Source organism: Zonotrichia albicollis, chromosome 1 (assembly GCF_047830755.1).
Source record: "Zonotrichia albicollis isolate bZonAlb1 chromosome 1, bZonAlb1.hap1, whole genome shotgun sequence".
In the NCBI taxonomy this organism is placed as follows: Eukaryota; Metazoa; Chordata; class Aves; order Passeriformes; family Passerellidae; genus Zonotrichia; species Zonotrichia albicollis.
This window is the reverse complement of record NC_133819.1, coordinates 51,945,973-51,968,411: the sequence shown is the minus strand read 5'-3', so window position 1 is coordinate 51,968,411 and position 22,439 is coordinate 51,945,973. Positions and strand designations below refer to the sequence as shown.

Sequence of the window (22,439 nt, the reverse complement as noted above, 5' to 3'; positions counted from 1 at the left end):
AAAATAAGAAAGTGTTTGTGGAAACTTGTGGTGGTGTTTGCAGGGTTGCAGGGGTCCCAGGAACAGGGAAGAGATGAGAATCTTGACCCCATGTTTCAGAAGGCTGATTTATTATTTTATTACATATATTATATTAAAAGAAAATGATGTATTAGAACTACACTAAAAGAATAGAAGAAAGGATTTCGTCAGAAGACTAGCAAGGAATAGAAAGGAAAATGAAGAACAAAAGCTTATAACTCTCAGAGAGTCTGAGCTAGCTGACTGGGATTGGCCATTAATTAGAAACAACCAACATGGACCAATCAAAGATCCACCTGTTGCATTCCACAGCAGCAGATAATCATTGTTTGTCTTTTCCCCTGAGGCTTCTCAGCTTCTCAGGAGAAAAATCCTGGCAAAGGGATTTTTCAGAAAATATCATGGTGACAGAAACTAGCTACAAGAAAGCAGCAAATAAAAAGTAGTGACAAGATCAGTGGAGAAATCATCCTCTGGTCTCTTCTACACAGAAAATTTATTCCTTCAAATAAGCCTGGCCTTCATGTGGGAGAAGCTTCTTTGAAACAGGATTTTTTTTTCATTTTATTTTATTCTCCTGTAGATGCAGGCAAGCAAAACTCTTGAGAATGTCTTTTACACACAAATTCTTCATCACTATAAATAAAATGAGATGTGCCTATTTATAAATATATGGACTCTGAAGCACTATGACTATTTAGTGAACACTTTGTTAAGCAAGATATCAAAGTTTTATACCAAAATAAATGAAGAACAGTTGAATCATAAAAGTCAACTAAATGTCCCAAGCAAAAAAAATAGTCCCACAAATTTTCTTAGGAGAATGCATTTTTAAGCTTTTTCTCCTGCCCTGTCCTACGCTCATTTCACATGCTCTTGCAAATACACAGTCACTAGTTAGAAAGTCAAAACTGTAGCAAAATATCTTATTGCTGAGACATTGATGTCTGAGGCATTCAGCAGCTTCTCCTGTTAATGCCAAATGCATTATGAAGAAACAACTTCAATACATGTCATGCTCTCAGTTAACAAATGAACCTTGGAAAAGCTGTCAATTAGGGAATATCAGATTGCATAGCTTAAGTCTATTTGACTATTTGCAGACCAATGAGAAAACCAATCCAATATTATCCGTCTTCTCAGGGTGTCCAGCTTCACGTGGTGATGAGCCATGTATATGTGTAGTGGTTGTGAATGCCTGCCTGCCCAAATTCAGAGGTGTAACAAATTCAGGCTTGATAGGCTTTTAGCTGTGCAATATGCCAGGCCACCTCTCCCTCACAGCATGGAGGGAGGAGGAAAGGATGAGTAGAGCAGCAAGAACAAGCTCTCTCATTGTGTGATTACAGATATTGTGGAGAATGAAGCTGATGATGAGTGAGAGATGAAGGGGTGGGACTGTCTGAGCCCAATGAATGCTCAAATTGCTGCTCAGAGCTACTGGAGAAGAGGAGCAAACTCACCATATTAATCAGTAAGGGAATATGAAAAGCAGATGAGAAAGTAGCTGGCCCCACAGAGAACTTGGTAAATTCCATATTCTCAAAGTTTCTAACTAATACCAGGTTTGCATTTCCTATTTTATGACATTCTGGCCCAGCTTGCAGATAGGGAATCAATTCAGTAGGAATTTATGCAGATAGCTGTCTTTCTGTGCTCATGAAATAAATCTTTAAAACAGAAGATGCCAACACCAGAGGCTCACCAATATCTAGGATTTTATCAGGAGTCTTTCAATGTCTGATACTTCATGAAAATCCCAGTTCACGCATTCCAGTGATTACGTGAGCACAATGATTTTCTTCCCTAAAAGAGCATTTTCTATTACTCAGCTGTTATGAGGAATTTCAAATAGGGAGCCCAAATGGCTAAACCCAAGTCAGCAGGTAAGTGAATGAGAATACTGAAATGCAAATAATTTTTTTTAAAAAAAACCTCTCAACTGTCAGGTCAAACTTATGTTTTAGGGATTGGCTCAATAATATAACAGAAATCAATTTCTAAGGTTTTTCTTTAAATAAATCAATAAGGGATCTTAATATTACTGGGGATAGCAGGAGCAGAAAAGGGAAATGAATGTTGGAAAAATACAAACAAACAAACAAATTGCATAAAAACAATTCATTTTTGCCAAAAACATTAATCAGCCAGTGCATTTGTACAGTAAAGCTCTAAATTCAAAGCAGTGTGAACCTGCCATGAGGGAAATTCAGTTCCCAAGCTTATTTCCAATTTTTTGAGTAAAGATCTCTCAACCAAGCAAGATGGAACTGATATTTGCAGGAGGAAGGGAGGATCAGAGATTTTAATTTGCAAATACAAGTAATAATTTGTTCTATTTAAGTCTGTGTGATTAAAGGAATAATTATATACCGTCACTTAAAATATCAAACTGTTTTCAATTTCTGCTGAACTCAAATTTCCAAAACTAGGTTTAAAAAGAAAACTGAACTTTGACTAAATAAATCCCTCGTTATATTTTTTTTGCCTCTGTAGGAGGTAACTGAAATATTTTCACATTTAACTTAAGAATCAAATATTACCATGTTTGAATGTTCCTGGTGATGAAAGAATGACAAATAATACAGCTACATTGATTTTTATCTTATTAAGTCAGTTTTGAAAAACATTGATCAATCTTCAGCATCGATTTTTTTTTCCTTCATTTTGTTTTGATGCTGGAAAATAAGATCAATTTTTTGAGTTCAGCAATAAGAAGAAAATGTCAGAAGATATTTTTAAGAATGCTCTATCCACATAGGCTAAACTTTTCCTTTTGATTCTAATGCCTTGTGTTATAAGAAAGCATTTAAGAAGTAGTGGTTAAATATACACCCACTCCAACACTCTTTTTTGCTGAGGAAAGACCCAGAGACATAGTTGTTATTTGCCACAGCCAGCTGAAAAGAATAGAAGTCTGATTGCCAGGAATTCATACACCTAACCCCATTCAAGGTTGTGAGATGCTACAATCCTTAGTCAGAAATCTGCAAGCTGAACGCACATGAACAGCATCAAGACAAAAGTGGCAGCTTCCCTATGTGCATGGATACCCCAGCACAGAGAAAATTACTTCTCCAAGTGCTTTTCAGACCAGCTTGAATAGATGTGTTGCAATAAATGTACACTCTAAAATAGATATCAAGGAACAAAATGTTATGAAAGAGAGACAGAATGGGGACTAATCTTCAGCAATGCATTCTGAAGGGATCTGAAGGAGGGAAACCTGGAACTTGTCAGGCTGAAGCTAAACACTGAGGAGAGGCATAAAGCCAGTTAACAAGATGCTGGGGAAGGATAAGGAATTAAAATTAAGCTTTGAAAAACAAATTAGGAAAGATATATTAAACAGATCTTGGAAGCTGCTAAATAACTAGGACATGTGAAAGGTAACAGGGAAGGAAAAGAAAAAGGAATGAGTTACCAGATTGAAGAACAAAGCAAACTTACTCTGATTTAAAGAAATCAACTGAATAATTTCATTACGAGAAACCACTGATTTTCTAAAAGGTGTATTTTCACCCATGCTTGCTGTGAGATCTGGGACTACAGAGAAACAGGATTTCTGGAGATCTGGCCAACTGCTCTACTATACCTCCTCCACTATCTAGATCTTGCTTTCCATGATCTTCTGATAAAACACCTTTTTTATACCAGCTTTATTTCTATGATTACTCCATAGATGGCAGCACACACTTGAAAGCAACTACAGCAGCAAAAAGCTAAATACAGATGTCACAGTGTTACCCAGGGAAAAGGCAAAGACCACAATCTGCTTTAGTACATAAACATCTGGGTGCAGAAAATGCTATACAGAAAGAAGATTTAGGGAATGGGTGGAAATCAGCACGATCACCAAAGACAGCCACAGAAGGGAGGAAGAGAAAAGGAACAAGGATGAAACAAAGCTGAGAACATTTATGTTTAAAATCAAATATGACTGGCAATAAAGTCAAAACAAAGTTCCAGAAATATTTCTACTAATCATTAACTGTATGAGAGCTTGACTTAACAATAATAAAAGTTTTTAGGCAGAGATTTTGAGCAAGACAAATACAGCCAATTTTTCTAAAAGGATGTACTTAAGAAGAGCTGTTTTGTTATAATCCTAAAATATCATCAATTGTCACACACAAATAGACACAGTACCAAGTAGCTATTATGTGAACGCTATTCAGAGAATGTTTTCTGAGCCAACCAGGCTTTTGGTTGCTGTTGAAGATAAAAGTATCCATAGTTCCAGCAAAAACTTGTATGTCTAAAACTCTCTTATGTCATATCAATGACTGCTTAAACATATGGATAAAAACCAGCAAATTTGTTATACTTCAAAATAACATTTAAAACTGTTGGACCCAATCCTGCCAATCCCTACTATCAAAGCTTAGATTGTTCCTGTGCTGAAATGGATGGACTTCAGTGTATCAGTTATTTGTAAGACAGAGCCCCACCAAGACTACCCCTAAGAGGAGCACTTAATAAAAAAATGACTTTACAGTGAATAAAATCCCAGGCAGGAAAGACAGAACATATTATAATCATTATTAGACCCTGTTAGTGAACACATCTGTTTCAAACCAATTTATGATAAGGGCACAGAAGGAAATCCCCATGGAGGTGAGTGCCAGTAAATCAAAAAGAGTTACTATATCCTGAGATTACACATTTAAATGGTTGCTACTGTATATCTAATGTACAAATTATGCACAGAGAGCAAACGATTCCAGAATTTCACACATTCACACATGAACATCTACAGTCCTAGCAAAAACCAGCCTGAGAGAACACTTCTCATGTCTCTGAGCAGAGGGAGCAAATCCCTCATTTGCCCATCACTTGTAGCAGCATGAGCCTGTGAAACAGCTCTCTATCTTCTGCAGGCTGGTCTACATGGGTGGCACACCCCCAGCAATCACGGGTGAAAAACGTATGAAATTATACTCCCCTCAGAGTACTGCAAGCAGTTAAAAGTGACAGCAGCATGTGTGCTAACATGCACACAAATAAAGGGATGAAAACATTTTTTCAACCTAAAAAGATATCTGAGAATACAAAAGATACTTTAAAAAGGAGTTGCATTAGTTTAATTCCTTTTCAAAGACATATCTTAAAGATTGACAAATGCCATAAATACTAATTCTTGTTCTACTCTGAACACCACCAAAAAGAGAAACTCATTCTGTTTAAAATTCCCAGTTGCAAATGAGATTCCACAACATTTTCTCCAGTTTTCCACAAATCAATGCAAAATACAGAGTGAAACCACAATAATCAAGATATCCCTGGTCCTTTTCTAAATTCAAACAATCCTTAGACTGGCCCAGTGTGACATTTTATCCTTGAGCTTCTGCGTTTGGTGCCCTATCCTCAGCAGGCTCATCATTATAGGTTTAATTAGCATTTTTAGCGATGCCTTAAAAAAATCAGAACCATTTCTTTATATCTATTTATGAGACTACAGAGTATAATAGATTGCAGATAAGAGTGAAAAGTAGAAAAGCTGCTGAAGATTTCATATTGCCTGTATAATTATTATGCAGTGTTGCAGTTAAATTGTCAGCCTAGAGGGGCCTTTACTAAGGGCACTAAGACTCTGCAATTCTTAAGTGATAAAAATGCAGCATAATCTTTTTCATTATGAATCAGTTCATAATAAATTTAGTGTCATTGCCCTTTCTTTTTTTTGTATATTTCTACAGGGGAAGAGTCTGTAGGATCCCTTCTACCTAAACTAGATTCTCTTATTTTTCTGGGTATTAGAGAAGTGTGTGAATTAATTTAAAAGACAGGGTATGGTTCACCTAACTTGTGGCAAGAAACAATTTATTCTTCTTAGCACTGAATCATGGACTGTTACAGAAAGGCACCTTTATGCTACGTAAGAATACACAAAATTCAAATCTGCTTATCTGTTCCCAGGCAAACTGGCAAATCTCTGTAGCTCTCCTACTCAAACTCTCACTTGGAAATCTTCTATACTGCATAAATAAGAAGAATGATCAACAAGCCAACAAAAAAGAAGGTGGTCAACACCTTCTTTTAGCTTCTTGTATTTCTCAATCTTGTACTTCTCAATCCCTATGATGCCTTTTTTTTAATGTTTTATACAATGGCAGCAAATTATGAGCCCACAAATCCTCTCATATACCATCATCCTTTTAGTAGAACTGGCTTCATATTTGGAGGTTTTATGTTAGGATTAGGGCTTCATCAAAGCCTGGCCTCTCTAATTTCTTCAGTGCAAACAAACTGATGAACAGAATTCTTTTCATGGGGTGCGGGAATCTCACAAATGCTCTTTTCTCCCTTTTGTTTCTGACTGTAACTTTCATATACCTCTAGGCAAGAAGGATAGAGACTGGAACTAGCAAAAATGAACTTAGGAGACAATTTTGCATTCCTTCTTGATCCCTGCTACAGGAAGAAATTAATTTGCTGTTATTATAAAGATATTCATTGACTTAGGATAAGAAACCATATCTACTTTCAGTAGACAGGAAAATGGCTTCTGTTTTGTAACAGCAGGCTTTGAAGACATTATGCCCAAGATCTGGTGCTAGCAATGACTGACTGCTCCTTTCTACAATGATTGATTGACTGACTTCTTTCTACACCTCTGAAACTCAAAGACATGTTGCTCAGGTCAAGAAGAATAAAGATAATTAAAGAAAATTCAAGCTGGCCATTCAAATATATATATATATATATTCCTCTTTTTTCCCCCCCATTTTTTCTTTTCTCTTGTAAAGCTCAGTATTCACTTGGAGATTACAATTCTAACAAAAATTTTGTTGAAGGATGTGGCGGGGGAGTGGAATATTGTACTGTTCAGAACTTCTGGCTGGTTACTGGTGACCAGTGGTGTTCTTCAGGGCTTAATTCTAGGGCCAGTTCTGTTCAATATTTGTATCAATGACTTAGGTACAGGAGCTGAATGCACAGTTAGTAAATTTGAAATTATGAAACTGGGAGGTGCTGTTGGCTGTCTCAGGGGACAAGAGGCCCTGCAGGGGTATCTGGAGAGATTGGAGCATTGGGCAGTCACCAGTGGCATGAAACTGAACAAGTCCAAACGCTGGATTCTGCACCTGGGATGGAGCAATGCCAGACATGAGACTAAACTGGGAGAGGAGTGGCTGGAGACCAGCCCTGCAGAAAGGGATCTGGGGGTGCTGGCTGACAGGAGGCTTGACAGTAGTCAGCAGTGTGTGTGCCCTGGCAGCAAGGAGGGCAAACCCCACCCTGGAGTGCACCAAACACAGCCTCACCAGCTGGCCAAAGAGGTGACTGGATGGTCACATCTGTATTTAGTGCTGGTGCAGCCCCATCTTGAGTAGCATGTGGAGTCCAGTTTAAGAAGGATGTGAAGATACTTGAATGTATCCCAAGGAGGGCACCAAGGTAGCAAAGGGCACAGCAGACACGTCCTTGAGGACTTTGTGTTTGTCTGGGTTGGAGAGAAGGAGGCCAAGGGGTGACCTCACTGCCCCCCACAGCTCCCTGAAAAGGGGCAGTTGAGAGGGAGGTGCTGAGCTCTTCTCCCTGGCTCCCAGTGCTAAGACATGTGGCAACAGCTAAAAGCTGCTTCTATCAAGGAAGGTTCAGACTTGACATAACCAAATAATTTCCTTACCCAAAAGGTGGTGAAGCACTTGGAACAGACTTCCTTGAAAAGTGGTCAGTGCCCTGTGCCTGTCAGTGTTGATGAGGCATTTGGACAATGCCCTTAAAGCCATGCTTTAACTTTTGGTAAGTCCTGAAAGCGGTCAGGTAGTTCGACTAGGTGCTTCTTGTGGGTCCCTTCCAGCTGACCTGTTCTACTGTATTCTATGAAATTCTTTAAATTTACTGCCAGGGAATAAAATAGAACTCGAACCCATGAAACAGGCCCACATCAGAACAAGTCTATACCAAATACAGAGTAGTAAAATGCAAGATGAAAAGCACTGACATAAAAAAACATAACATGAAGGCCAACAGAATGACAGGTTGCTGTTAAAATTCACGGCTCACCCTCACAAAAGCAGAAAGGCTGCAACAAGTAACATTGCCTATTTAGACCCTTTGACTTATGCATAATGTTGCATTTTCTGTATATAAGTTTTCAGTCTCTTTCACACAATAGAAAGTCAGGATGCATCTTTTGAAAAAGGAACTGAACCCTTCCATAAAACCGGAACTTGCTAGGTCAAACCTGTTTGTAGGCTTTATTAGTGAGACAGAAGAATAAAATATCTCACAAAAGTATCAAAAAGGATCAAAAACATTCAAGAAGAAAACATATAGCCAAATACTTGAAAAACCTAGAAGCTAAACTATCAATTTCAAGCTATTCAAAGTAGTAATAAACTTAATACATAATCAAGGATTGCTTAAGGAATTAGGTGAATTACTATTGCATACTGATTTCTTGCCTTCCTAAACTTCTCTAGCTACATTTCCCTCTTAGAAAGCATGTGATTTCCTTGCTGCTCCTGCTCCATGAAATGAGATGCCATTGGGTTAGTACTAGGAGAGAATTGCAATTAAGACATGAAAGATTTCAGAATAAAAACCCTATTGCTCGCCTGTATTGGTTTAGCATGGCCTGGTTTTGGCAGAGAGAAGCTCCAAGGGTGGCTTCTGTGAGAAGCTGCTGGAAGCCCATGACGATATTTGATGAGTGATCTCTCCTGATCCTTATCTCAGGCCATGAACCCTTCATTATATTTTTCTCTCCCCTGTCCAGCTGCAGAGGGGAGTGGGAGAGAGGCTTTGGTGGGTATCTGGAATCCTGCCATCATCAACCCACTACACTTAGCTCAAACCATTACCTGCCACAAAAGTGGAGTATTGCAGAGCACGAGAACTTGTCACAGAATGGGTCAGGTTAGAAAGGACCACAGTGGGTCATCAAGGTCCCTGCTCAAGCAGGGTCATCCTAGAGCACATGGCAGAGGACTGCATCCAGACATCCAGTTCTTGAATACTTCCAGTGAGGGAGACTCCACAAGCTCTCTGGGAAATCTGTTCCAGTATTTGATCACCCACACAGTAAAGAAGTTTTTCCCTGTATTCTGGTGGAACTTTCTGTGCATCAGTTTCTGCCTGTTGTTACCTCACAAGTTCTATTTCTCTAAGAAATCTACGCAGCAGCAGAGGAAGATGTTAGAAAATTCTTTTAGCTTTAGCACAATAGTGTTTAATCCCTATACTCATCATTAATGCTTAGTTTTTACCATACAGTGCTTAGTACAAATACCAGAGATTAATGTGGCCTTGTGCTAACTCTCTACATCTGTGACTAATAAGTCTAGTGCCAGCCAATGCTTCCTTATTCCTTAGTTCCTTTGTGTTAGTGATCAATATGTACTAGCAGATATCTTAGTTTTTAGAAAAAAATCAGATTGTGTGTCACAACAAAGCATGGTAAAGGAAACACATTACAACCTGATCCCATATTTGAAACAGTCTGAAAAAGAAAAGATTCATCAGAAGATCCAGAACCATATTCAAATAAGTCCACGGAAATAATTAGCGTAAATGCATGGTTGAGGAAATGTGATGAATATGTGCCAATTTCAGGAACATAACTGGTCTGTTGAGTTACTAGGAATGCACGCTTTGAGGAGAATTCCCCATGCATCAGTGGTGCTAGTAATGATGATGTCTTTCTAACCTAGTAAATTGGTTTCTGGTGACACTGCTGCCTCTTGTCCTAGTGCTTGGCACCACCAAGAAGTGCCTGGCTCTATCATCTTCACATGCTCCCTTCAGATACTGATAGGCATTGGTAGAGCACTGCAGGCTCATGGACAGCCTGTTGTCCCCCAGTACCTACAGGTCCTTCTCCACAGAGCTGCTTTCCACCAGTTTGGCCCCCAGCCTGCACTGGTGCAGGGGGTTTTTCTTCTTCAGGTGTAGGACTCTTCAATTGCCTTGGTTGAATTTCAGACAGCTCTTCTCTTCCTATCTCTCCAGCCTGTTAAGATCCTCCTGAAGGGCTGCACAGCCCTCTGGGGTACTGACCACTTCTGCCAGCTTTGGGACATCACTGAACTTGCTCAGGCATTGATGGATAAGTTAAACAGTTCTGTGCTAGTACTGAACCCTGAGGACACCATTAGTGACCTGCAATCAGACCCTGTGCCACTGATCACAGCTCTCTGGGATCTCAGTTCTCAATCGATCCCACTCATCCACACTTCTTGAGTTTGTCCATGAGGATGCTGTGAGAGCCAAAAGCCTTGCTGAAGTCAAGGCAGACAAAGTCCACTGCTCTCCCCTCATTCATCCAGGTACTTGTCTGATCACAGAAGGTCATCAGGTTGGTCAAGCAGAATTTCCCTGTAGTAAATCCATGCTGACTACTCCAACCATTTTGTTGCACCCATGTGGATAGACATGGTCTCCAAAATGAGGTGCTACATCACTGACTGGTCAGTTGCTCCCTGGGTCCTCCTTCTTGCCCTTTTTTGAAGACCAGGGAGACTTGTTCTTACTTCCAGTCCTCAGGCATCCCTTCTGATCTACAGGGCCTTTCAAAGAATATTGTTATAGTGTCTGCCAGCTCTCAGCACTCGTAGATACATCCTGTCAGTTGGATGTCAAGTTGGCCTAGGTGTTCTTTAACCAAATCCTCCTTGACTAAGGGAAATTTTCTAATAATAAAAAAAATAGATTGTCTACAACAAATCTCTGAGGAGTACACATGGTACCAAAAGGAATTTGAAGATGCATTTTTGTCTGGGTTTAAAAGAACTAGCTAATTCTTGGGAATGGGAAAGGGAAGAGGAGGCTGTCAAATCTTCAGTAGTAGAGAGTTAGTATCCTCTTAAAAATACCTATCTATTTCCTAGCGTTGATTTTGGATGCTCAAATATTACACACTTAACTCCTCAATTTAAATTGCACATTATGATGAATGAAGTGCAACACATATAGGTATATTAATTTCCTAATGTTTGTGTATGCTTATGAACATTTCAGCCGAATTTCATGCTTTGAGAACTATTTATGATAACAGCCATCTTCATTACAGCTCTCATCCTCTCCATAAAAACAACTAAGTTCGGGCATCTGTCAATGTACCTATCTATTTTTTCATGTTTCCATCTAATTTACAGAAAAAATCTAAACCTACATTCTTTCTGTTTAGGCCACCACCCTTTGTCCTGTCACAAAAACCTTTGTTGAAACTCTCTCTGTCTTTCTTATAAAACCCATTATATATGGAAAACACCACAAGAAAGCCTCTCCAGAGCTGAACAACCCCAACTCTCAGCTTTTGTCATAGAAGATATATGCAGAAAGCCATTTAGCCCAATATGATCTGAAAATGTCTCATGAGGAAGAAAGTTTTGAACTAGAACTTTTCTTTCCAAGCTACTTGAACCCTATTAAAAAAAAATAGACAACTAAATCACAACTGATTTTGCAAGGACTCTGTAAAATTACAGCAAAGAGAAAGCAAAAAAAATTTCATTACTCTCAAGTTTTTCCCGACTTTCCATTTCAGAAGATCAGGTTTAAAACTATCTGGAGTATATTGCAATGTTGACTTGATTGACTAAATTTCATAAAAACATCTCTAAAAACAAACAAAAAACCCAAAAACCCTAAAAATTTTAAATGTGTTATCTTACATTTTGAAACAGGCAGAAATAAATATTCCTGGCTCAAAATAAGCAGCCCTTGTGCAGACAATCATGTTCACACACAGGATTTGCGGAGGGACCCTTTCCAAAATCAGGGTAAGCAGAGATTACTGTTTCTTACAAATGAGAAGCTCAGGACATGAAGGTCTTCTGAAAGAATTTTATGATGTGTGTCTTAGTCCCTTCCCAATCCCCAGCCTCTCTTCCTACTCAGCAAAGCCTTAAAAATCTGCTTCTTAACAACCATGAGTTGAGACCAGCTGTAGAGAAGCCTACAATGGTTCACTGGAAGGACAGACACTCACATAACCCTCCAGATAAAAAAACCCAACCACTTTCATGGCTGTTTTCTTCAGGAGGTTTTGGGAAAAAGGTCAGACTCATTCCTGACAGGCCTCCAGAGTGGGAAACATTCCTGTATGCCTTCACGGGCCACTGCTGGCTGCATTACCCCACTTAGAGAGCTGGGGACACAGAACCATCGTCAGGAAGCCTTTGCACTGAGGTGACCAGAATGAGCCCCAGCAGCTCCTGGCACAGGCCAGGCTCTGCACAAACACAAAGCAACAATACACTTTCCCATTTAAAACAGAAATGAAATCCCTACAGTAGAGATACAAGATAGGAACTGACATGTGACAGGCAGCTGTCAATCACCACAGCACTACAAAACCTCTCAATGGATGTCTCTCCAAAAAGTTAATAGTTGACAATCCCTGGATGGCACTTCAGGAGGGCTGTATATAGGTAATTAGCTACAGGTAATTAGCCACACATTCTGGCTACAGGGCCAAGCATAGTGGCAGGATTTAACCAGAAGGAAATAATCTCAAGAGAAATCATCCATTTCTTCTGGGCTGTTTTGGACTTTATTAGCAAGAAACCAAATGGAGACAAATGCAGAGTTTCAGACTTTGCTGAAGACTATACTGATAAGTCAATATGGCCAAGAAATATTAAGCACATCAGATTTTTAAAATGCCCTCAAGACAAGGAGAGAAACATGAGACACTTTAAAATGTAATTCACCTTGACTGGTGGGGAAAATACTGTGTTTTTGTTAACAGACTATAAAATAGACACTCTAGATTTCTTTTGGAAGTGAATGGAAGACAACCCCTCTCTAACCTGGTATAACTCTAACAAAACACTCACCAAAACAAAATAAAACGTATATATTGAATCAATGTAATAATTTTAAATAGTAACAATACCCTTGGTTAGTTACTTGAGAATCACTTGCTTAGATAATTACTGAATTTCTAGAGTGGATGAAATGCAACAGGAGGTTTTATATGGACACTTTGAGAAAGAATATTTAAATATAAATAATATTAATAAATAAGGCAAGCTAATTTGGCTTTACTTTAGCATGGTTAATGCCAAAATAGTTAGTTAATATGTTCTCTCATTCACTTGGGGCTGCATGCTTCTGTATATTCTAAAATATGCTACTAATCTAAATTACTTCTGATATTTGAGCTTAATTTAGAAAATATATCTTGTTAAGTCTCCAAAACCATGCCATTTCAACTAATTAATATAAGAAATTAATGGAGATTAATTTTTCAGTATTTTTTTTAATTCAGTTCATCAGAAGTCAAATCTGAGATTGCGTATAACAGGAAATGTTAGTGTCTGGACAATAAATTTTTATGTTCTTGTCTTAGCTTGTAGATACAATGAGTTTTGGAAAAGAAATGTTGATGACTATGCTAAAATGTGAACAACAAAACTTTGCACCAAAAAACTGTAACTTGACTTTTTGGAATACAAGGAAGAAAAAAATCCCCAAAAAACAGCAGGTCTGTCTTCTAAATTCGTACAGCCTCTCAATTTCTCCTTCTCTCCTTTTCCTTTCTTAGGATAACTTCAGGATAGTAACTTATCAGCCTTAAGGACTAATAAATTCAATTTTAATATTAGTATTTTCTGTTAAACGTCAAAAAACCATTATTTTTGATGAAGGTGAGTCATTGCTGTCTTCTCAGTAGTAGTGCAAACAGGTAAAACCATTTTACCTCTTTGCATTCAGCCACCAACCCATGACTCCCCAGGAGTCCTGAAAATCCCAAGAGAGCATCAAAAGCCAATGAATTTTCATTTTCTTTATACAAATACTTCCCTAGTCTGTTGGTAAAGACACTATAAAAGCCCATGACTATACATATCTCTTTCACTGCACCGTTCCTGTTTTCACATCTGGTCCTTGAGTGCCATGCTAAATTTTATCTGAAATCCACAAATCTTCAATTTTAGCTAAGTTATCTCTTGGTAGTGCAACTGGAGATGCAGTTGTTTCCCCCATCCACTTTATGTCAGTCTAACTGGAAGCTTGCACTTTGGTTTCATGCAGAAAAAAAATGAAAAAATGAAGAACTCAGATGTCTGAAATGCTTCCCATTGCAAAGACAAACACAGACAGCAGAAATTTCAGACAAGTGTTAAGTAAGACTAGAGGATTTAAAGCAGAGTTCCTTAGGGCATCAGAAGTTTTGGGCCAGCAGAACTTTTATCCAACTGGAGTGAAACTGCTGGCAAACAAAAATGAAAAAGCTTTTGAGAATTTAAACAAGAGTGAGAAAGAAGGCTGACAGGTGCTAAGGAGCACTCAGGTCAGACAAAGACATCTGCCAGAGACTTCAACAACATAAAAGTAACTTTGAATCCAGTAGTGGAGGACAAGACAAAAAATTAGAGTTGAAATGAAGGAGGTGCAAGCTGAAATCATGGAAGCAATTTACATAGAGAAAAAGCATCCATCATGATTTTAAAAAAATCCATTAGCATTATAATGAATTTAAATAGAAGTCCACCTACATGTGATGCTGTTTTGGCACATATAATATGAGAGAAAACTTAAAAGGGTTAAAGCTGTAGAATATAAAAAGCTGTAAAAAACCCTATACATAGTAATAGAGCTTTACTATTGACAATTTACTGTATGTTTACAGTAATATTTTTAAATTAATTTCTTTTAATACTGGACTGTCTCCACACCAGGATCCACAATGACTTGAGCACACACAGAAAATTCCTTCTGGACAAAATTAAATTGGAAGATCTCTTCAGAAGAGCACCTAAAATACTCTACCCACTAATGGGCATTCACTGAATCACAGACCCAGACTAGGACAAGTCTGAAATAGAACCCTGAAAAGTGTGCAATGTGGACATCAGACACCACAAAGTGTTTCAGTACTAAGAGCCTTCTACTGGTCTGCACTGCTTCTTATCAGAGACACAGGGTCTGAATAGGTCTAAAACAAGAATGGTAATAGAGGCTAAGACAATAGGTCTCCATAAAAAGTGGCAAACTATTACATTCAGCAAGATTTTGGAAAGAAAATTTTTGAAACAACTTGCTGTCCTTGGCACCAATTTTTAAATGCTTTACAGTCACATGATACAATCTATGAATACTGTCATTTTATCTTAATATTTTTTACAGAAAATAGGCATTGAACAGAACTTTATCTCAGGATAGATTCTTCTTGAGCAGAAGATATTTATTTATTTATTAAATTTATTTATTTATTATATTTATTATAATACAATTGAGAGATTAACAACTGCAAAGGTTTTATCTTTTAACTCAAGACAAAAGATATTGGCTCAGCGGATGCCAGATAAAATTCTGGATTCAAAAAATTTTGTTCTGGCTGTGTGGAAGGACCTGCTAGTCTCTGGCAAGGAAGAGAGGTACTTTGGAGGAGCTGTTGGTTGAGGAACCTGCTGAGGGTATTTCCAAATATAGGTCTGTCACCACCAGAAAATATTTAGGCTGTTTGAGAGGATTAGAAACAGCAAACAATCCACCTTCCCCCCAACTCCAAACTGAAATAAAAAAAAAAATATGCACTATTTTGTGACTTGCTTACAAGTTAATAAACCCAATTCACACACTGCATTTCTGCTCTATTTGATCTGCTCTCATCCTCTCCATATAAACAACTTTCTTCCCAAAAAACAAAGTGAAACAAAAAAATACACTGACACACAGAAAAACCTCCAGTAATACATCATTAGATCTGCAATCTCTCTGCTGCATAAGGTGGTTCAAATTTATTACTAAAGCTGTGCATAGCTACTAAGACATGTTGAAAAAAGCAACCACTGTAATCTTACAAGTGTATATATAGATTTAAATAATACAATTACTGTTATTCTACATTCCAAGTTTAACTAAGGAACCAACAAATAATCAGATTAAATAATAAAGATTAAAGAGCTTCCTGTTTACTAAACTTCTACCCTCTCCTCCTGAATTATAACTGTACAAGTTTCTTAATTTCAAACATAGCATACATAACACTGACTTGTTCTAGAAACAAACACATTCTTGTCTTAGGAAATGGTCATACCCATGTGCAGGGGAAGAAAAAGGCAAATATGGTACAATCAAAAAGTTCAGATCCAAACTTAGATCCAAGCTTTCCACAAACTTTCGATCCCAAAATACAGTTTTGGTTTTCTAATACTCCAAAACGTGACTCATGACAGAAACCTGCTCTCAGACCAGCACAGGAGAGATATCGATGGAAGACATTTACATCTATTTTAGTTCTAGAGTAAATTAATGAAACAGGAAAAAAGTGGGAAAATGTCAATGCTCCAGATTTCCATGCACAAAAATAAAATGCACATTTCTGTCTTACTGCTTCCATACAGACTCTTTGCTTATCTGCTGGGTGTATGAGTAGTATTTTCATTTCTTTAAACAGCTGCTGAAACTGAAACAACACCTGTATTAGAGACTGCCTTGCAATTCCCTGAGATGATGGACTGCCCTCAGTTTAGACATCACTCATAGGAGACAGCTCTGAGGGCCCATTGGCATCTGGGAATTCCAGCTATAAACCTAGTGGTGATTCTGTTTTGCAAAGGGGTTAATTTTCCATACATCAGAATTACTAGCTGCTTCATTGCTTATGCCCTTCTCCACTTGCAGTCTTTGCAGTTACAAACTGTGTAATCATTAACTTTTTCTCCACAATACATAAGTGGTAGACAGTTTACTCAGAGCAGCTACTATTTTTGCAGCGAATCCAAAAAAAATCCTTTTTTGTAACCTTTTTTTTTACTTTAATCCTGGAAAACAAAGAAAAAGCAAGATCTAACAAAAACATAAATTTGAGTTATTACCCCTAACCTAGAGCTACTGCAGATATATCCAAAAGAAATGTGGCAGTAGTTAAAGTTTCATGCTCAAAGCAGCAAGTTTGCTTTCAGGATATTGCATCTTATACTCCTAATGGATGAAGCCAAAATGCCATTGTGCTTCCTGATGTCTGCAGCTGAGGCAGCCTTAAATCCACTCTAAGTTTGGAGAGTTTGTTTTAAATACCAAGTGCTTGGGGCACAACTTTGATGGCTAATCTTTTTCTTTTCTGTGCTTGTGTATTCTGTGTCAATACATGTAAGCGTATAGATAAGATTGAAATATTTTCAGACTCCATATATCTCATTTGCATGTTCAATGAAATGTCTATGTAGCCAAAACTTATCTTTGCTTCTGGAATCAGAAGAATCAGAAAGAGCTGCAAGTAAACATTTGCCTATCATATATTCCTTTGAACTGTTCCAACTGTCACTGAAGGTGATGTCACCTACAAGTTTATATACTAAACCTCTGGATAACTACTACTGTGCTTTCTACTGGAGAGTTTGTGTACAATAAGCAACTTCCCTTTTGGAACTTTCCAAAAGCAGACAGGTTTTGTGAACAATTACCCTCTTTTCCTACATTCTAAGATCAGAGGTAAATGCATTTAGTGGAATGTATGACCTGAAATCATACTGCATATTTTCTGAATCACTTATCTTTCCACAGTATATGCAGGTATGGCACACAGAACTTTGATCACATGTGATGTTTACTACCATACGTCTCTACAATCCATTGAATAAGGTTTTTTTCCATTCATTCAACAGACCATTCTATAAATTGAGAGTAATTAAGTCTGGGAAGGCAATCTCTCTAAAACCAAAGGCCAACTTATATAGTACAACTTTTCTGCACCATGGAGTCAGAGACTGAATTTTTGTCTGTATCCCAGAAAGGACATGTGATAAATGGTACACTACCAAAATATGCCTTTTAAAATTGCAAATACATTTAATCTGCAATTTTAAATATTTAAAGATATCTGGAATATAATTTGAGATTCTTATGAAGTCTAAAGCCCTTAAGCATCTGTGTCTCATGGCACAGATATATATCTATAATCCCATTCACAATGCTCACATTTTTAAATACTACTCCCATGATGAAGAGAAAAAAAAAATCTCTTGCTCAGAAAGATAAATTCTAATGTTTTATAAGTTAAAGATAAGCTGCTATGCTGTGCAAAAAGAGGAAATTCTGATTACATGTTGAACTGGTTCACTGTACACTGAAGCTTAACCGAACACAGATGTGGGCTGAACAATAAACACAGGTTATTTACTGGGGATGTGTAATGTGAAAACAAGAGGATAATCAGGCCACCAGCTGACCACATCTACAGAGCTGAGAGATGAATAACTGTTTGCTGCAGACACCTATTTATTTGGAAAGGGAGAAATAAGGGTAATTTCTTTTGCTTCCATAATAGAGACTTCTGACTTTGGTTAAAAAAGAAAATGGGTGGCTGTAAGACTGAGAGGCTGGAGAGAAGCCAAGGTAGAGTTTACCATAGGAATTTATTAAGATAAGTTTGCCCAAAATTTTAAAGTATTTTCTGCTTCATAGGTAAACAGAACCTTGCTATTGTACTTCAAGAATTTCTTCTTCATTGCTGCCTTCATATCATCATGCAAAAACATTTCAAGACATTTCCAAAAATGCATAATCTCTTAACACTGCCATCTGCAGAGGCAGAAAGAAATGAACAAATGTGTTCTGACTTTGTGAATGAAAGATTCTATGTTTCAGTGACTAGACTATGCAGTAAATACCCATTAACTATCCATTTGATCATGTTTAATTTTCAGCATTTCTGCAAAAACCTCATTAATGACTTCTGCAAATTACTGACATGCAGTTGGTCTCAGTTTATGTGACTAGTATTGCATGTAGTTATGTAGCACAACTAACACCCAGCAGATTACAGACCAAATCTTCATTTCATTGCAAGGCAACATTTTACTATAAATTTAGATGGCTGAAAGATAGGGAGTTTCTTTCGTTACTTCCACAGATTTATCCAACAATCATAGATTTGAATCACTAGTGAAATATGCTGAAGAGACTTCAGCTAACTTGAGGACAATGAGGAAATCAAAGCATCCTAGACCCTTACAGGGCATTTACATTCCTGCTTTTGGCAGCCCCTGCCTAGCCTAAACAAGAGTTGCTCATGGTTTTTGATTTAAAACCAAAATCTCCCTCCCTCAGAAAAGTCTCATAGGGATCCCTGCATAAACAAGAGAGTCAGCTGATACGTGGAAAAGCATTCAATCCCTTCCCACTTTCAGATTAGCTATTATTAACGAGAGGCTGAAAACAGGCACTCCAGGGTGCTGCCTAAAGATCAGGTCCACAATGCCTGCCTGATGGGCAGAGCTCCCTGAGTCACTGGAAAATGAGAAATGCAAAACCCCAAACCTACTCTGAGAAACATGAATGACTATTCATCCTCAAACTCAAATAAGATTATTGGTAATTGCCTCTGCATGCCATGAAACATGCTACTGCTGCTGCACCTTCTGCTTCCATGCACAGCATGGGCCTGCTCAGCTTTAATCCCTGGAGTAAATAACTCTTTTGACCCAGGGCCCGCATTCCTGACAAAGTCTCTTTCCATTGCCTGAAAAACAGCAGGTTTTATGAAACTGTAAGCAAAAGAAGCAAGCAAAATGTCAATCAGCAGCCTGAAAAGGTACTTGCTCTCAAGGCAATGCAACTTCTCTCACCAGCAGTCACGCGGCCCTTGCAGGTTCTGCCCACCTGCCACAACATTTTGTCTGTGCTCCAGTGCCCAGAAAGGCTGAGTAAAGGGGCCAGCCTTTGTTCTATCAGCAAGCCATTTTACCAGCAGTCACAGGCACACCTAGGCTGGGGGATTTTATGGGAAAGCTGTACATGCAGACGGGAGGGCCTGATTCACACAGGAACTAAAAGCACCTGGAACCCCCTCTCAGGTGAACTCACTGACAGCCACAACACTAATTTTAAACACTAAACCCCCTTCACATCACCCTCTTGGGGTTCTTCAGGCACTGCCAGCTCTGACTGTGCCTGCCCAGCCCCTTGGGGCTGCTTCACTCTGCTTGTTGCCCACAACCTGGGGCCATCAGCACCTGATCCAGTGTCCCCAGGTCCCCACAGGCCTGCCCTGCTGGGCTCACACCCTGTCCTGTCCCCATTCCCATCCCCATGGAGGTGCCCAGTTCTTGGGGCCGGGGTTGGGGAAGGGCTTGGGCTGCCAGGCCCTCCAGTCACCTCCTGGTGTCCAGGGAGTCTGAGCCCCTGCACCTTGGATGTCTGCTTTCATCTTACTCCTACGTGAAAAAGGCTCATGAAACTGGGACATACAAAGGGGGAAAACTGCAATTCAAACTTTTACATCTTGAGTGAGATCTAATATTTCTAAAACAGAAGATAAGAATAATTTAAAAACTGAGACTCTCTTACAAGTTGAACAGAAATAAAGGTCACAAAAAATGATTTGTTTTCTCTACTAGACCAGTTATCAGTGACTAATGGATTATCTAATAGAATATTGCTATTTTATTGAAAAAGGACACCTCCCAAACCATCTTTTATTCAATCTTTGGCAGAAGTTGTTTCATTTTTCCTAATTTTTCAATATTAAAATGAAGGTCAAAAAGGACCATCTCTTGTCAGTTACAAAATTATTTAACCAAGTCCATTGCATTAATTACAGATTTTATATACTGCTTGAAATAAGAATGAAAGAGGAAAGCCAAATTAATGTCAAAGGTGCTTATCTGAAACTTAGATTTCTCTTGAAACTAAGAGAAATGCCTTAAGAAGCCACTCCAAGAAAATCAATTTACAAAATGCAATTGTTTCTTCCTACAGTGAAAAGTAACCAGCCAGCAGTATATTGGTATTTTATTGATGGGCACAGTAAAAGAACATATAAAAACATTTTCTGTAGAGTTGTTTACACATGTTTCTTCATGTGCTATTTCTTCAGTTGATATGAGTTCCACTTATACTTTCTAAAAATACTCTTTGTCTTGAGAGGTCTGCCTTGATTAAGACTTCCTTACTTTTATTCCGCAAAAGTTAGGAAACCACTTCACCATGCCACAACTTTTTCTTTTTTTTTCCTCTCAAACCCCAGAATCAACTAACTTAAAAAGACATCCTTCCCCCAAACTCAAGTCCTTGGAACTATATCTGCAGGTGCCTCAGTTTTACTAATCAATGGAGATGCACTGGAATGCAGAAATTAGCTTTCAGGTCACCATGTACATACCTTCTCTCTTATGCACCACACATTTTAAACATCTGACAACAGTTTTGTTTTAGGATGGTTTATCATCCATGAGTATTAACTTATAAAAGCCTCTTTTCAAGGGAACCTAACTAGACCATAAAAATTTCCTTTAGGCAGAGACAAGTACAAAACAGAAGTTAATGCTTTTAGTTTGTTTCCAGAATAATAAAAACACATTTGAGCACTTCTAAGTCATTGACATCAGTGGATCCAATAAAAATTGCTTTTACTTTTAAACCAAGTTTTGCTAACCAGAGTGTAAAGATGCCTAACTGTTCTGATATTTATTTGAGGTCTATGATACTACAGAAAATGGTAAAGTCTGGCAGAAAAGGCTTTTCTTGAGAAGGGAGGGGATGTTATTACAAAAGATTCCTTTTTACAGACCTTGCAGAGCAGAGCTGTCACTGGGAAGAAGGTCTGTTGTAGGGTCACGCTATCACGATGTTTTCCTGGCACATCGGTGAAGTCACAATGGTGTTTTCAAGGGCACTCAGTGCCCACCTACTTCTCCTCTCACTAATATTGATGCCTCAGGTTTCGTCTTTTATATTTTTCAGATTCTGTTCTACTTTAGTGTGTAAGTCTAGGCTTCATTTTAAGGGATAGTAAACTTTCTCTACAGAACAGGTTGACAAAACAATTCCTTCTCTAGCTGGGGACACAAGGACAAATGATCCAGATCTCAGCCCAAGAGTATAAACAACAGTGGACTGTAGAGAGAAAACAAGAAGGATGGGACTTCATGGGCTAAAGCTGAGGATGGACAACTAGCTCCAATGTGCTAATGGACCAAAACTTATAAAAATGTGAGACCCTGTGACTGGTTGTCCATTTTTGTGGCCATTTTGGGTTGTGCTGCTCAAAGTGGATCTACTGAGGCTTCTTAATAAATACCTACTTTATTCTTTAGCTCCATCTAGTCTCTGTTCTTGGTCAGCTTTCAGAAGGCATCAATATCACCAACACTAACATTCCCTTGAGTCCAGTGGGAGCTCAGGTGAATCTCACTGAACATTTTCTGAAAATGTTTTAATAATGACTTTAGAATATTGTTTAAAACTAGGAGTGTTCATCTTTCTAATGCCACATCACTGTCTGTCCTCCATGTATTTTTCTTTCTTATTTCAGATGTATTGACCAACTGTCTAAAACACTGGTTTCCTATTTTGTCCAATACAATTATCTGTAGAAAGCTATAACAGTGATCTTTAGAATCAAACAGAATTTTTGTACTGTAATGTTATACATACAGGCTATTTACATAAAGGTATGATACACTAGCCTGCCTGCAAAACATTTTCCCCATTCATTTCTATCCCAGACTCAA

At 38.3% G+C, this 22,439-nt stretch overlaps 1 protein-coding gene across 4 annotated transcripts in view; it reads right to left on the bottom strand.

Annotated features, from left to right (window-relative positions):
- The window catches only part of TPK1 (thiamin pyrophosphokinase 1), a 304,414-nt gene that overhangs the window by 64,088 nt on the left and 217,887 nt on the right, over nucleotides 1-22,439 (bottom strand). The gene's annotated exons all lie outside the window — the stretch shown is intronic.